Source organism: Gracilinanus agilis, chromosome 6 (assembly GCF_016433145.1).
Source record: "Gracilinanus agilis isolate LMUSP501 chromosome 6, AgileGrace, whole genome shotgun sequence".
NCBI classification, from domain to species: Eukaryota; Metazoa; Chordata; class Mammalia; order Didelphimorphia; family Didelphidae; genus Gracilinanus; species Gracilinanus agilis.
The window spans coordinates 278,984,779-278,995,731 of NC_058135.1; positions in this window are offsets into that span (position 1 = coordinate 278,984,779).

The window sequence follows — 10,953 nt, forward strand, 5'->3', positions numbered from 1 at the left end:
AGTACCCTTCTAGTAACTCCCCTCTATAATGGATCCTTGACCAAGAGCAGGGAGAAAAGAGCCACTGAAGGACCTGCTGCCCAGCCCTTTACTTTTAGTCTTGCATTCTTTCTGGCAAGTTGGTGTGATCATGCCCAAGGTAGGGATTTCAGAGGTGAGTCAGTTGTGCCTCCATGCCTTAGGCACCCAGCAAGAGGCTCAAGATATTGGGGTCATAGATCTAGAGAAGAAAGGGACCTCAGAGGTCATGGAGTCCAATCTCATTTTACTGATGAGTGGGACCAAGGATTTGGCCAAGATCACACAGGTAGTAAACACCTTGAGATGTGATTTTCTGCATAGAGGAGAGTCTCTGGCTACAGGAGGGTTTTCTCCTTGACCCTGACAGTTCTTCTATAAATCCCATCAGAAAATACCCCAGCTATCAAGGGACTCAGAGGCAATTTGGCAGTGGTGACTAGAAAGGAGAATGCAGAGAGAGTGACAGGTTTGGAGGAATGGTTTCATTATCTTGAAGGCCTTGTCCCAGCTGTGCCCAAACCCACCCACTATGCTATTTTAGGCTGCATACATTGATCCCATTGCCTTTATTTACCCCTTTCCTTTATTTACCCCTTTATTTCACTTCTCCCAGTCCTGGCTCCAGATTTGGGTCATCTAGGAAGACATCCTTGACCATACCAGCCCACCTTGAGTTCTCTCTCCATCCTGAGTTGCTGCAAGTCTCTACCCTCCATTTGGCAGTTTCTGGTTCATGAGTTCCCTTGATCAGGGCCCTTGCAGTTCTCAACCTCTAATTCCTAATTCCTGAGTGACCCTCTGCTCCCCCACCCCCAATTCAAATTCTTCATTCTCCTTCCAGGGCTGCTAATGAAAGCTTCAATAAAACATGAAATCAAGTTGATTTCACTCATCATATACCCATGGTGCATCATCTCAGCTTGACCCTTTGGGTAGCTCAATGACCAGGCTTTTCTGTCTTTATTGACCCCTCATCACATCCCCATGGTAATCTGTGAGCTCTTTGTTCTCTCCTTGGCCAACCGTCCACTCTCCCCCGACCTGGGTTGCTTGCTTGCACTCACAGCAGCTGTCCTGGCCTCCTATTTCATCAAAATGTTTGAGGCCAGCTGAAGGAAAGCTCAGCTTTGTGTCCTTGACATGGAATCGATGCCTTTGTCCAAGTTATTGATGAAAATGTTAAACCCCATGAGATCCAGCACATATCTTTGGGGCACCCCCATGAGACCTCCTTCCAAAGTTAGCATTCATCCATTAAAGACAACTACTCTCAGAGTCTGGCCATCCAACCAGGTCAAATTCCACCTCACTACTATTGTTTAGCCCCCATCTCTCATTCTTTTCCAGAAGAATAGCACGTGATAGCCTTTGTCAAATGCTTTGCAAACTCTATCTGTAGCATTTCCCTGATTGATTATCTAGTAACCCTAGTTAGTAAATTAAAAAAAAATTAAAATTTAATTTTAAAAATTAGAAAAAAAAAGCCACTTGGGAAATTCTAAGAAGAAATAAGGCTAGACTGACCCGATCTGTTTTCAGATCTCTCTTTGTTTCAACCTCTTCTTTATCTCACTTTCTAGATCCAGTCTTACATCTCCAGCAGTCCACCACTGGACATTTCCCTCTGGATCTTTCTTGATCCCTGCCCTCCAAACTCCATGTCATTAGTGGATTACTTGATGTAATACCAAGCAGAGATTCAAAATGAAATGAATGAATGAATGAATGAATGAAAAACCATGTAGGAAGCTCTGTACTAAACACTGAGCATACAATCCAAAGAGGGAAGACAGTCTCTCTCTCTCTTCCTCTCTCTCTTCCCCTCTCTCTCTCTCTCTCTCTCTCTTCCCCTCTCTCTCTCTTACACCATATGCAACATCGTGAGCTCAGACATCTCTCAGCCAGTCAGAAGTCACGTCTCCTTCCACATACCTGGCGCCACTATGCCACAGAATGCCNTCTCTCTCTCTCTCTCTCTCTCTCTCTCTCTCTCTCTCTCTCTCTCTCTTGTCAAGGAGTGTGAATTCTAGTGGGGGACACAATACACGTACCTCCCAGGGCTCTCCTTTTCATTTGGGGGCAGCTCTCACTGTTGGGAAGCGTTTTCTTACACTGAGCCGTAATCAGTCCTTTTGCCACTTCCACCTACTTTTTCCATGGCCATTTCGGTCCCTTGTGGTCAAGCAGAAGTCTAAACCCTCTTATGAGTGATAGCCCTTCAGATACTTAAAGAGAAAACTTTTCTAAGCTAAATAGCCCCAGTTTCTTCAATCCACCCTCATGTGAATACTCTCCAGGCTCCTCACTATCCTTATCACCTTCCAGAGTTTCAGACCTCTTCCTAAAATGTGCTAACTGCCTGGGACTCACCACTCCAGATGTGGGCCAGAGGCTGCTTTCCCAGAGCCCCTAGTTAGGAATCTTCATAGAGGATCCTAAACCTAGAGCAGGGGTCCTTAACATGAGGATCTATGAACTTGTTTAAAAAAAAAATTCTCCCATCGCTATATTTCAATATGGTGGATTTCCTTTGTAATCTTGGGATTTTATTTGGTGCATTTAAAAGCATTCAAGGGGGCAGCTGGGTGGCTTAGTGGATAGAGAGCCAGACCTAGAGAAGGGGAAGTCCTAGGTTCAAATCTGGCCTCAGATACTCCCTAGATGTGTGACCCTGGGCAAGTCACTTGTCCCCAATTTCCTAGTCGTTACTCTTCTTCTTCCTTGGAACCAATACACAGTATGGATTCTAAGATGGAAGGAAAGGATAAAAAAAACAACAATGCATTCTGAAAAGGGTCCGTAGGCATCAGAAGACTGCCCAAGGGGTCTGTGACACAAAAGAGGTTAAGAATCCCTGATGTCAAGATAGAAAGGATCTCAGAGGTCAAGTAGCTGAGTAAACTGGGGCCCATCAATATTAAAGAACTTATCCTAGCTCACATGGGTAGTAAACATCAGAGGTAGGATTTGAATCCAGGTCCTCTGACTCCTGAGCCAGTGCTCTTTCCATCACACCATAGCGCCTATCACAAACCACCACCATCCTTTGCTGCTTTTTCTTCATCCTAAACTGACACCATGGTCCTTCTGGCTCCAGAGGAGTCTTAAAAAGATGGAAGCCAGACCTCCAGAAGGGCTGTGTTTGGTGGATGGAGCCCTGTGCTTGGGTGCAGGGGATGCTCAGGTCCTGACACTGATGTTCTAGATTTCCTCAGCTTGACCTTTGAGGTGGAGTTAATTATTCCTCCTTAATTATCCTGAGAATTGTCAAAGGAGGACTTCCTAGAGTAGTCAGCCTTTCCTCCCTGCCCGCTGTTGGGGAAAGTTTAATTTCATTGACTAGGCATGACAAAGAAAATGGCCATTTGCCTGCAAATTAAATAATCATGGCAGAACATTGACCATTATCTTCATGAAGAAGATCTCACATCAAATTGTGCCTCAGGCAATTACCGGGTGACCCTAGAAAAGTCACTTAACCTCTTTCAGCCTCAGTTTCCCCATTTACAAAATGGGTATAATAATAACACCTAGTTAACAGGGTTGTTTTGATAATAAATGAAATAATGAAGTGTTTCTTTGCAAACACTTCAAGCCTTTAAAAATGTTGGCTCATAAAACAACTTTGATTGTTTGCTGTCTCTAAGTAACTCTAGAACTTTAACTTGGTTAAGTTTTATTTAATGTAGTGCTAGAATTAATCATTGTAGTTGTCAGGACTATCACATGTTTGGTTTGGATAGTCGCTAGTAGTAAGCTGTTTATGTGAATGGCTGCTCTATGAAAGAGTTGCTACTTATAGTCAGATTTTTACAGTTTTTCTCTTATTTTGTTAACTCCTTAGTATTTCTAAACAGTTTTCCCTAATATCAGGCACGATTTTAACCACTGAGCGCATGCGTATCATGAGGATTAAAGGCAAAAGTTTTGGATTCTCTCCATGACCCAGGGTGGTACTCCTCCTTACGCCTTCAGTTTTCCATTTATTTGATTAGTATTTGATTGTTTGTTAGCTGAGGCCATCATGATTTCATCTTCTTGTCAGCTATGTATCTGAAAGATGATCTGATAGTTTCCCCTCTAGAAGTTCTATTTTCTCACAAAATTCCCTTTCTATTAGGTCTATTCAATTTATGCTCCTTCCATCTTCTTGCCCTCCTAGAAAACTGGCTCCCCATCATAAAATCTCCATCCATCTTCCCCAGTATCAGGTGATACTTCAGTTTTTTAAAAAATAAACCTTTACTTTCCATCTTAGAATCAATACTATGTATTGGTTCTAAGGCAGAAGAGTAGTAAGGGCTAGGCAATGGGGGTTAAGTGACTTGTCCAGGGTCACACAGCTGGGAAGTATCAGAGGTCAGATTTGAACTCAGAACCTCCCATTTCTGGGCTTGGGTCTCAATCCACAATTGAAGGTGTAAGGAGAAGTTCCACCCTGGGTCATGGAGAGAATCTAAAACTTTCGCCTTTAATCCTACCTAATGGCTCCTCTAGGTGCTACTTTATGCATACCTCCTAACCCACTGTCCAGAAGGAAGAGTATGAATATTCCTTGTTCCTCACTTATACTTCAGATCCTTTTTCAACAACCATTACTGAATAATCTCTATTTTTTGCAGTCTGATCCATCCATTTCAAACATTCTGTCCAGGTTCTTCTCCTTTTTTCAAGGAGTTCAGTATCTGCCTCACAGTGTTCTCTCTACCTTGCCTGCAACCCTTTGTCCTCATCCTTGGGAACATGAATATATTTGTTGATGCCCTTTCAAATACTCTTGACTTTGACTTCCAATTTACAAACCCCTTCATGTCCCATGACCTATACTTCCACTCCGTCTCAGTGACAGACAGGGATGGTTATTCCTTTAATCGCACCATCACAAATGCTCCTTTTCCATGAACAAAAGCTCTGAATTCTTCTATTTGACCTTGGCCTTCTAGTTTTCATGCCTCTCTTTTCCAAAATCTGTTCTTTGTCTTCCCCATGAACTTTAGTCCCTCTTTTCTGTAGTGCTTTCTTGGACCACCACTCCATCTGGCTTCCCTTTCCTTCCTTTCCAATGCTGATTCTCTAGTTGTTTGGCTTCATTTTCTATTCACCTCCTGATGCTTTTGCTTCATCCTCTAGAGGTCGTGTCTAGGAGGAACTAAAACATTCGGCTCTGTGTTCCCAAGGACTATGGGGCCTCTTTTTCATTTTCTTTCTATCCATCCGTACCATTCCTCTCTCCCACTTTCCCTTCCATCTCATGTTTTATTTCTTGGTGCCAATGGACTGCCCTTTTGGTTTATGCCATCTTTGTCAGTTCCCTTCCCTGGCTAGCCCTCCTTTAAATGTCCACCGTTAGAATATCAGCTCTTTGAGGTTAGGGACTGTCTCACATATTTGTATCTCTGGTACTTGCCCCAGGATAAGTGACTCGATACACACATTCATTTATTAACGTCTTGTCCTTTAATCCCTTGCCCCCTTCATCTATGACTGTCCATGCTTTGCCAAATCCCAATCCTGGCTCACCCCTACCAACGGCCTTCTCCGTTGCTATGCAATGTTGGTTGTCCCTAGAGGAAGTGATGTTTGTGCTTACTGTGTCTGTTACAAATTTAAGTGATCTAATCTCAATTGGGTCTTCCATACTGCATGGCAATCTTTTTATTTTCTCTAATTGACTATTTATTTCTCCACAATTGCTTTCCTAAATCTTCCTTAACCCTCCTTCACTATCCTTTGTATCTTCACAACTCTCACTATCATGAAGGGATGGGGAGAGATAAAGAAGACCTCCTTCACTGTTGTCTTTATCTCTCCCTTATCCCTTTTAGGAAAAGGACTCATCTACTTTACTGATAAAACAGGGGCCATCTATTGTGAGGCCTACATTCTACTTCATTTCATATTTCAAGAACTCTTGACATGAGAGCTCCTTAGTCTTTTTTTTTTTTTAACCCTCATCTTTCATCTTAGATTCAACACTAAGTGATGGTTTCAAGGTGGAAGAGCAGTAAGGGCCAAGCAATTAGGGTTAGGTGATTTTCCCAGAATTATACAGCGGGGAAGTATCTGAGGCCAGATTTGAACCCAGGGCTGGCTCTTTATCCACTGAACCACCTGGCTGCCATGGTCCTTGAACTTAAAATAATATTTTGAGAAATGTATTTCAATTTAGTTTGTTACCCTCACAATTTTATGCATTTTATTTGATGTATTTAGAAACATTATTCTGGGGAGGGGTCTATAGTCTCCATCAGATTGTCAAAGGGTTCTTTGAAACAAAAATAATTTAGAATTCCTGTTCTGTATTATTCCCCATTCTCTATTCCTTTGCTATTGTCTGACCTAGCCAAGGTCAACCCTTCTTCTTATGTTCTTGTTCCTATTCCCTCCTGGCTCCTTTGAGAATTTATCCCTTTGATCACTCTCCCTCTTTATTTTGTCTCTAATCTCCCTTCCATGGCTCCTTCCTTGCTGCCTACAAACATGCCCAGGTCTCTCACATCCGTAAAAATCCTCCACTTGATGCTGCCATCTGCTCCAGCTATCATCCTAAATATCTTCTCCCTTTCACAACTGAACTCTTCAAAAGGGTCTAAACTCATTTCTATTTCCTCACCTCCCACTCTTCAACCCCTTGCCATCTGGCTCCCAACCACCCCACCCCACTCACATGAAGCTGCTTTGTCCAAGGTTCCCAATAATCCCTTAGATACCCAATCCAGTCAACTTTTCTCAGTCCTCGCTCACCTTAATTACTCTGCAGTTTTTGACATTGGTGATACCTTCCCTCCTACATCCTCCCCATTCCCTTATTCTTTCTCTATTCTAATTCTCACCATTCCTTGATCATCATTCTTTTTTTGGCCACTAAACGTAGGCATCCCTTGACTCTGTCCTGGGCTCCCTTTTCTCTTGTCATAGGCTCTCACTTAGTGATTTCATTTGTTTCCATTTTCATTAATTATTATCTAAATACAAATCACTGAAATCTATATATCTAGCTCTAGCTTCTTTTCTGGACTCTAGTCTTAAAAAAATCAGCCGTCTGCTATCCATCTCCACTTAAATATACGATTAGTGTTTCACATTCAAGATTCAAGCAATTTTCTTTATCCCCCAACTCATTTATTTCAATTCAGACCCTTCTAGGTGCCAAGGTTTGCAACTTGGAGTCATCTTCTACTCTTCCTTCTTTTTTTACCATCCACATCCTGTCTGTTACTGAATCTTGTCAACATCTGTCCTATTCGCTCCCTTCTTTCCACCTTTCAATGTCTTAATCTATCACCTTACTTTCATTCTCTCTTGCCTAGATTCTGGCAAATGCTTCCTAATTCTTCTTGCAGACCTTTTCTTAGAGTCTCAAATTCCCCACTCTCATAGCTGCCAAACTGATATTTCTAAAGCATAGGTCTGACCACAGCACCTCCATTCTCAAATATCATCCTTCTTTCCTCTAGGACAAAATACAAAATCCTCAGCCTGCCATTTATAGCTGTCTCTGATCTGGCTTCCACCAACCTTTCCAGAACCATTTCCTATTACTCCCCTTTATGCATTCTTTGTTTCATTTAATTTACCAGCTGGCTATTCCCATTTTCTTTCTTTGTGGTTCTCTGCTCATGTGGTCGCCAAATCTAGAATTCACTCCCTCCTCATCTCTCCCTCTGGAAATCCCTAGGTTCCTCCAAGACACACTCCAGGGGCTACCTTCTCCACAAGTCCTTTCTTCATCTCCCCCAGTTGTTAGGGTTCTCCCTCTTGTATGCCACTTAACCATTGCCCAAGCTCTTACCATTCTTCTGCCTTAGAACCAATACACAGTATGGATATTAATACAGAGGCAAGGATTAAAAAAAAAGCTCAAAATTACTTTGTGATATATTGTATATATATGTACATGGATCTCCAGAGCAGGATGCAAGTTTTTTTAGAGTAGGGATTGTTCTGTATTTGGCTTTCAATCCACAATGTTTAGCAGAGTGCCTCAAAAGGTGTAGGCACTTCAATGTTCATTGAATTTAACTGCAGAGTAGCCTGAAATCCTTAGGCTGTAAGATGTCCCTAGGAATCATCCACCTATCCTTCAAAGCCATTTCCAGGTCTCCTCTGGGAAACTTTCCTTGCAAATTTCTGCCCAACTGATCTTTCTTTGTATTGCATTTAAAAATATAGACATTTAAGTTACTCTAAATGGATTAGAGACATTTATAAAGGGGTGTGTGTGTGTGTGTGTGTGTGTGTTTCTTATTGGGTTTGTCCTATCTCCCCAGGTAGATTGATACAAAACCAGAAACTAGAAGCTCAAGATTAGAATTGGAAGAGGACCTCAGATCTAGTACAACTAACTTGTCAATGTTCTTTCTAAGTACGGCACCTAGAGCTGAATATAGTCTTGCAGGCATGGTCTAACATGGGCAGTTTAGGACAAGACAATCACCACTCTCATTCTAGGATCTAATTATGGTATGGTCAGGGAACAGATGTCTGGTGGATAGGGGTGTGTGTGTGTGTGTGTGTGTGTGTGTGTGTGTGTGTGTGAGAGAGAGAGAGAGAGAGAGAGAGAGAGACAGAGAGACAGAGAGACAGAGACAGACAGACAGACAGACAGACAGAGAGATTTGAGGTAGAAAGAACAGCGTAATACATAATACAAGTTTCTGCCTATGAAATTACAGATGTGAGCTAGAAGAGACCAATGCCCTCCTTTTATAAAGGGGGAAACAGAGGTCCAGGGATGCTAAGTGACTTGCCAAAGATCACACAGGTAGAAAGTGTGAGAACTTGGATTCTAACAGAGGTCTTCTCATTCCAAAACCAGCATTCTTTCCACTGAAGGACCTTAAAGACCTTCTTGTCCAACACCCTCATTAGACAGAAAAGGAAACTGTCTCAAGGAGAGGAAGTGACTACTCAAGGTCACAAGGCTAATAAGCAGCAGAGCTGGGATTTGAACCCAGCTCCTCTGTCCTCAAATTCAGAGCTCTTTCCACTAGTCCATGTTGCAAAGCTTATACTTTCTTCTTCATCATCATCACCACCACCACCACCACCACCACCATCATCATCATCATCATCATCATCATCATCATCATCATCATCATCATCATCATCATCATCATCATCATTAAAAGCCCACATATTAGGTGCTGACTCTGAGCTGGGGAATGAGCATGCATGTGTTAAGAAGAATGACTACCGGAGGGTTCCTTTAACTCATTCTAGGACTCAGCAGGTCTTCAGGCAAAGTCCCTGACAAGGTTTTCCTTGTGCTCTCAATGAGGATAAGGCACATTAGGAAGAGTTCTGGGCCTTGAATGAGAAAGACCTGAGTTCAAGCCAATCTCAGATATTTATTAGCCCTGTATTCCTGGGCAAGTTGCTTAACTCCTGGCTGTCTCAGTTTGCTCAACTCTAAGTGGGGATATAAAAGCACCCATCTCCTAAGGTTGGTCAAATAAAATAATATTTGTAAGGCACCTCTCCCAGTTTAAAAAAAGGCTTTTTTCTCTGTCTGTCTGTCTGTCTGTCTGTCTGTCTGTCTCCTCTGAGGGATAATCACTTACTGTGATAGACAAAGTTCTTCAGCCTGGTGGTTTCCCAATGGTGATGCTAATACACCTCATCATCCCCAAGTCAGGAGGCTTCCAGGTGTCCCATGTTGTATCATTTGCTTCTCTGGAGCTGATCTCCAGCTTTTCCTCCAACAAAAGCTTTGACTGAGGAATAGAAGGCTCTGGCACATGTGTTTGGAAATACTGCACCCAAGCTGTAGGCTCCATTGCCATCTTGGCTGGCCTTTATAATTCCGGTTCCACTCCTATAGGAGCTGTTGTGATTTCAGAGGCTCTGGGTCCCGGGGGGGGGCACACCCCTTTCCTTTGGGGGTATGGACTGCTTAGGGGCTTCCAGAGGGATTGGGGGGGGGGTTGACTCAGTTGCTCATGGCTATTTGTTTTGGTTTCTAGGGAGTGGGGCCTCTGGAAGGTGGGAGTCCAGCTTTCTCCCAATGGAGTCAAGCTCCAATCTTAAGGGAGCATGGTCCGTGGGTTGGCTGTAGGTGTCCAGCAGCCTTGTCAGTGGAGAACCTCAGAGGGAACAGGTGTGGGAGTATCCACTGAATTCTTCCACTGAGGAAGTTCCTTCTATCCTAGACCAGGCCCTGCTGCCCCTGGGATAGCATGTGGTTCTCTGAGGACCAGAGGATGAGGAAAAAGAGGAGTATTTTGTTCCACTATTAGCCTTGCCCTCTTCGCTCACGTCATCCTTGTCCAGTCACTGAAGACCACACCCAAGCCATATATTTATTTGTACCCTCTGTCCTTTCCCCACTGAGCTAGGGAAGTTGGAAGCTTAGAGTTAGACAAGAATTCCTTCTCACCGACAAACCTATCAAGCAATGGTGTGGAAAGCTTTCCATGGTTTAGCAGAGAGAAGGAAGGTTTGGGTAGAGTCCTCCAAGAAACTCAGAGCTCTGGGGACACCAATTTGATTAAGAGGCACTTGGGACCTTGTTAAGCAGGTGGGCCTCTTATTTATGTCAGCACACTGGATTTTTTTTTTCTTCCCAGCAGTGACGCTGACTTCCAGAGCTTGGGAAATGCCAATGGGCATAAGGAAGAGCTCAGGGGGTTTGTTAAAACGGAATGAACGGTTCCTGTTGATAATCTCCCTGTTGACCATCTCTCTCTTTCTCTTTGGCATACATATTCTCTTTAGCTGGGGAGGTACCAGTTGTGGCAAGGCTTCTGCCCACTCTCCCAGGCAGTTTTTATGGACCCCAGATGGCATTCTCAGCTCTGGATTCTGAATTTCGATTTGATGCCTAGAGCCTACATTGTTGTCATAAGATTTTAGAGTTGGATGGAAACTTGGATATCAAAGTCAACCTTCTCAAGGAAGACCCTGAGGCTCAGGGGGCAGGACAAGTGACTT